Source organism: Saccostrea echinata, unplaced genomic scaffold (assembly GCF_033153115.1).
Source record: "Saccostrea echinata isolate AGI-Se365-2 ecotype Australia unplaced genomic scaffold, CSIRO_AGI_Sech_v1 ptg000014l, whole genome shotgun sequence".
NCBI lineage: Eukaryota > Metazoa > Mollusca > Bivalvia > Ostreida > Ostreidae > Saccostrea > Saccostrea echinata.
The window spans coordinates 19,757,026-19,763,244 of NW_026889763.1; the positions used below are offsets into that span (position 1 = coordinate 19,757,026).

Below are 6,219 nucleotides of genomic sequence, written 5' to 3' on the forward strand. Positions count from 1 at the left end.
AGCCATTTGAACTTTATAATACTCACTTGTGCTATCTATTTCTGTTAATGTCATAAACAAAGGTTCGTTTACTTTTTTGGATACATTATCTATTCCTTCAATGAAGGAGATGTTTGTAAAATTATCTTTATTTAACAACAAACTTCCATATGCAGAATTCCTTCAACTTTAGCCGTATCTTAATTAAGACTTAAAGATGGGTTTATTAAGATCTCCTCTCCTTCTAGCATTAGCTATATTATCTTTAAATTCAGCATATAAGAACTTTTAATAACGGTGTAAATTCTACTCACTACCAGTCCGTGATCTGAATACCATTTTAAAAGGGATGTACCCAACATTATTTTGTTTGCTTTGTTTCCACCTATCAGAAGTGTTCTTGGATTATCAGAGAGTCCTATATCTCTTGCATGATTTTGCATATCTTCAACTATTTCAAAAAATTGAACTTCAGTGGTGCAAAATAATGGAGACATTTCATTGAAGTATTCTTGTGACACATTTTAAATGACAGTCAACATATTTCATTTATCTATTCTTAAGATAATTGTTTTAAATCTATTTTATAAATTTAAGAAACATAAAACTTTTACTGAAAGAAACAATTAAATAAAATACATGTTGGCTGTGATCAAAACCTATCCTTAAACTAATTGTCATACATCTAAAAACTCTATTGATAAATGCAAGAAACATAACAATGTTTAGTCTTTCATTTTTAAGACTCAAATGCTGCATAAAATACATGTTGGCTGTGATCAAAATCTATCCTTAAACTAATTGTCATACATCATAAAACTCTAATATATGATAAATACAAGAAACATAATGCTTAGTCTTTCATTTTTAGGACTCAAATGGTGCCGACTGTTTGCAGTGATCGCATAATGCTTCCACATTATGCGTGTATTGACAAGGTGTAATAGACTCTAGATCTGGAATATCTCCGTTGATGTCCGGCAGTATTTTTATTAAATTCTCAAATTCTTTCAACGATAAGGCAACACCATTCGTCGTGGGTTTCAAGTAATTGTTATCGTTCTTGAACCATTTCCTGAAGTCTACACACTTGATTCCGTTTTTTACTGAAAGAAACAAATCTTTTCCCAAATGCAACTTGTATTCACCTTCTCGTCCCCGAATTAAGTATTGCTTAACGGCTTCTTGAATTTGTTCGATGTTGTCACAGAAATACTTCCATCTCTTAACATCCAGGCTTACACATTTATTTTTCGAATTTTGAGCTTCTAATTCAACGAGGATACCATCCCTATACTCTAAAACAGATAGTTTCTTTTCTCCTATCATGTAGTCCGATATAATGTTTTCTTGTGGAAGATTGGAGGCCATTTTCTAAAATGATTAATTTAATATTGCATTAACTCCCCCAAAACATATTATCACAGCATTCATTTAAACACATATTTGTTTTTAAAAAACTAAAACATGAAATGAATTACTTACCATTTGTTTGTCTGCAGCGTCAGAAAGAGCTAGTGATTGGAAAAGAATGTATGAAATATTGTGAGAGTTTACTCCTTATATAGAACTGATTTATAATGAAATCAATATAGCATATTTGGTGGTGTCAATAAAATATTCATATTTCCATAATATTCTGTGATAATTTATGACACTAAATTATTTCTTTCTATTTATCTCTTAAGAATTTAAGGATGATATGGTTGTAATAAACTCAACCACTGCATGAGTGTTAATGTTTAATATATAGCACAAACGCATAAACTATGACAATTATATAAGGTACACAGATTTTTCATTTCTATGTAAACGTATGGAAAAGAATTTTTACGACTACCACAAATACACCATATCATTCTTTCATATTATTCCTTCCACTCTACTACATTCATACACATTTAAATACAACCACATTTTACATTTAACCATTTAATTACAACCAATTAAACCACAACCATATTTAACCGCAACCACACTACCCACAACCCACCCACGTTAACCATACCAAATTTAACCGCAACCACACTACCCACAACCACATTTTATCACATTTAACCACCGATGGGGTGTCATAGGACCCTATATAATACTACTATCAGATCTTTGTTACAGCCCGAAATTCTGATAGTCGCTGCAATTCTAATCTAATTGACTATACCTATACTAAATATTCTTTAATTTTCTTCGTTTTATTAACGAATATCTTCACATTCTTTTCTTTAAATCTTGTTTATAAATTTTTAACTTAATCATAAGAAATCCATGCAGGTGTCCCACGTGTCAATTATTGTGATAGAAGTACTTACCATGTGACCTGATCATAATGCATTCATATTGGTCAACTCTGTGATGTATGTTGTGTATTTATCAAACCTTTCAAAATCTTTCGTCTTGACCACATCTTTAGGTGTATTAAAAAGTCAAACGACTTCCTGTCAATTTTGAATATCGCCACTGCACGCGTATTTTGGACCTTGATTACCAATTTCATTATTTTATCAATAAAACACATATCCTTTTAGTCTGTCATATTCGAATTTTTAAAAACTATACTTCACACAAAAAAGCACGGACCTCTTGTTAAGTTATAATGCAAACAAACGACTGAAGCATCTTGAACACAAGAAGGGTGGATGGGGTACATAACTACATGTATAAAATAAACAAAGGGCGTGATAAGCAAAAATAATATTGCTTAGAAGGGATAAGATCTCCGGTACTAGTACTTTTACCTATGATATTATATACACAAAGACCTCTAGATCTACAAGACAGGAATAAAGCTTGAGCGGCAGCTCTGCTTTAAAACATGTATATACTTTTTGGTACAATCATAGAAAATTATAAGTACTTAGCAAATCCTTGCTACAAAGCACGAACACATTCATATTAAACTTGACATGTAACTAAATTATTCCATCAATAATCCACGAACATACATTAAAAGGAATATAAATATCTTTAGAAATCAAAAAGCAATTTGGAATTGAAAAACAAAACTGTCGGCGAGTTTCTTATTGCTGCAATTGCGTTGAACATGCAATTTGATTGGTAATCTCTCTATATATGCCAGGACAGACATCTCAACATGTTCCTTTTCAGGGATGTAGCATCGGTTTTTAAAGGGGGGGGGGGGCAGCCAGAGAAAAAATTAAACTTACTTGAAAAGACTTCACAACCAAAATAGAAAATAAGAAAATTGCCCAAAATCCTATTTTCTGGGAGGGGGGGGGGGGGGGCAATGGGACTATACTGCAACAAAAAATGGGGGCCAACGGAACTTTCAATGAACATTACTATAGTAAAAAATTAGGTTTGAAAAAAAAGAGGGGGGGGGGGGGCTGATGATACGTGCCTGTTCTTATTGCTCATGCTTTATTTGATCTGCAATATAATAAGTTTACTTGATTGAATACCTTGGAGCCTATTTTATCTTTTCGACAGCCTTTTGGTTTGACCAACTTTGCAAAAATTAACCTTTTGAACAGTTGGCGTTAGGGCTTTCATACTTCACATCCGAAATTCTTTGTGACAAGACCTTTCCTTGGGAATAAATATTTTTGACCTTGTGACCTTCACCTTGGAGTTTGACCCGCTTTTAAAATAATATAACCTTGGCAATACCTTTCGAACGGTTAGGACTAGCGTTTTCACATTCACAGGTATATTCTTTGTAACAACGCCATTCATTGGATATCACATTTTTTACTGTTTGACCTTGACATTGAAGTTTGACGTACTTTTAAAAAATTTCAAAAGTTTTGACTTTTACCTTTGACCTTAGAGTTTGACCTACCTTTGGAACATTTTGATCTTGTCCATAACTTTTTAACGGTTGGTGTCAGGGTTTTCATATTTTTACATGTGTGTTTTTTGTGACAAGACCCTCCCTTGAGTACCGACAGTTTTGACTTTTGTCCTTGACCTTGGGGTTTGACCTACTTTTGAAAAAAAGTTGACCTTTTCCATTCCATAACTTTTGATAAATTAATGCTAGTGCTTTCATATTTCAATGTCTATTTCTTGTGACAAGACATTCCCTTGGACACCGTTAATCTGTCCTTGACCTTTACTTTTGACTTGAGTATAAAAAAAAAACTTTTGCCATACTTTTCAACAGTTAGTCCTAACGGTTTAATTTTTCACAGTTATATTCCCTGAGACGAGATCTTTCTTTGGGTAATTTTTTAGCTCTTGACTTTGACCTTGGAGTTGGATTCGGATTTGAGAAACTTAAACCTTTGCTATAAGCTGCAATGCCGAGGCATCAGTGTTTCACAAACATGTCTTGTTCAATATATAAACTGGACAAAAAAATTCACAATGAATCCTTAAATCATTGTGTTGAACCTAATAAATTATTTTGAGGCACCTCCATGGCACCTAACCCACCTCTGATGTTTGGAGATCCGTGTTTGCGCTGCTCCTATTTTGTATTGTTTGATGGACTTTTGAGCCTGAATACTGTTCGTTATCTTCATATATTTCATTTGACTCGATCTATGGTCTGAAAGAACATGGCTGAACTTATCCAGTCAATAACTCACAGATTGGGATTTTTCTTAACCAGTGTGTGTTATGGCCTTGATGAAAGGTTATTTGGATGATTTTGGATGGGAAACTATAACTTCGTTACCGTCTGTTTCTAGTGAAACATTTCTGGTATCATGCAGAGTGTGACATCGCCTTAACTCAAGTTCAAGGTCACTAAGGATATGATGTTTTGACTGGATATATGGACTTTAAGAAAATGTGTGAATTTGAGAAGTCGGTAATGCACAGATAGGGTATGCTCATAACTAGAGTGTGTCATGGCCTTCACAAGGTCATTTGGACAAGCTCAAGGTCACGTACATTCCTTTACAGAGTGAAACATTGTCAGTTGATACCCCTTATAAGATTGCTTATAGCCTTAGAATATGGCATGACCTTGACTCAAGGTCACTTCTTCCTGCCCGCAGCTCCAACGGAAGACCTACTCGTTGCTTTGCAATGAGCTCGGCGCGAGTTGGTTTTATTTTCCTGTACATGGATTTGGTTAACAATGTTATATTGCATAAATTGAGTTTGTTTAAATCAAGGCATTTATAGCCTTTATCATGGTAATATAGAGCCCATAAAAGAGGTAAAGATGTTTTACTGATTTGAAGGGAAAAAAATGTTGATAATGAATTTTAAGAAAATAGTGTTCGAGATTTAACATAGGAAAAAAGTATGTTTTTTTAATTGAAATGAGAAGATAACTAAAAATGGTTATGCTCAAAAGACCATTCAAACAATATTAATTGTGAGCAGAGTCAGAGGTGTAATCAGGGGTCATGGAAGAGTATGCATCCCTTGTCAACCGGTCACATGCGCCTTGTGCCCCTTAATTGTCAAGATTGGGTAAACGGAAAAATGCATGGACAATTTAGTGTGAAAATATTTGGATTTTTTCTGTTCTAATTGTCTTTCTCTAATATTGACATACAAATTTCTCATTATTCTTCCAATTTATAGACAACTATGTCGCGTTAAAAAGAGTTCTTAAATACCTAGACATTTCTATCAAAGGTAAGGTGTGGTGCCATAGTTTTATAGCATTTTACATTATTTATCGTCTTTCAAAAGTAAATATCTTACCAATAGGTGTCTTATTTTTCTCTGAGAGTGGTTGCAATTCTTGAGCATCTGATCCTCTTATTTCTGAAAAAAAAAGCAAATTATTGATGATCTGTGAATTTAAATCCTCATTCCAACCTGACCTAATTACGATTGATTTTTAATTGAATAAACGAGAAATCGATTTTATACGTTATAAGAGAATTTTTGGTTTTAATTGGGTTTGTCTTGTTTTTGTTTAATTTATTTAGATAGGCTAGAAAAACTCTTCAAACAGATTTGATATAAACGTAAGTCCAACATTTTGGAGGCCAGTCTGTTACAGTATACAATGTATAAAAACTTATTTTCTCATTCTAAAATTCATTAACTTCAATACAAATGCTTTACCGGGGATACTTCGGGAAAGTAAGATGGTCTAGATTTCTGTTTATTGGGACAGCTATGAGGGGGCCGGGTTATTGACGGTTAGTTGCATTAAAATCTCAAAAGTAAATATCTTACCAATAGGTGTCTTATTTTTCTTTGAGAGTTGCGTTTTTTGAGCATCTGATCTTCTTATTTCTGAGAAAAAGATGCATACCATTGTCATAGCCATTATAAGTAGTGAAGTACTGACTACTATTTTTTTTAAAA

General features: G+C 33.3%; 1 long non-coding RNA gene across 1 annotated transcript; it reads right to left on the reverse strand.

Moving 5' to 3' along the window:
• Positions 1–1,293: 1,293 nt before the first annotated feature.
• Positions 1,294–5,665, reverse strand: LOC133186467 (uncharacterized). The gene is made up of 3 exons (XR_009721058.1): positions 5,605–5,665; positions 1,465–1,493; positions 1,294–1,353 (listed from the first exon to the last, which is right to left on the reverse strand). It is a non-coding gene; the product is annotated as an uncharacterized LOC133186467 (long non-coding RNA).
• Between the last annotated feature and the right edge of the window lie 554 nt (positions 5,666–6,219).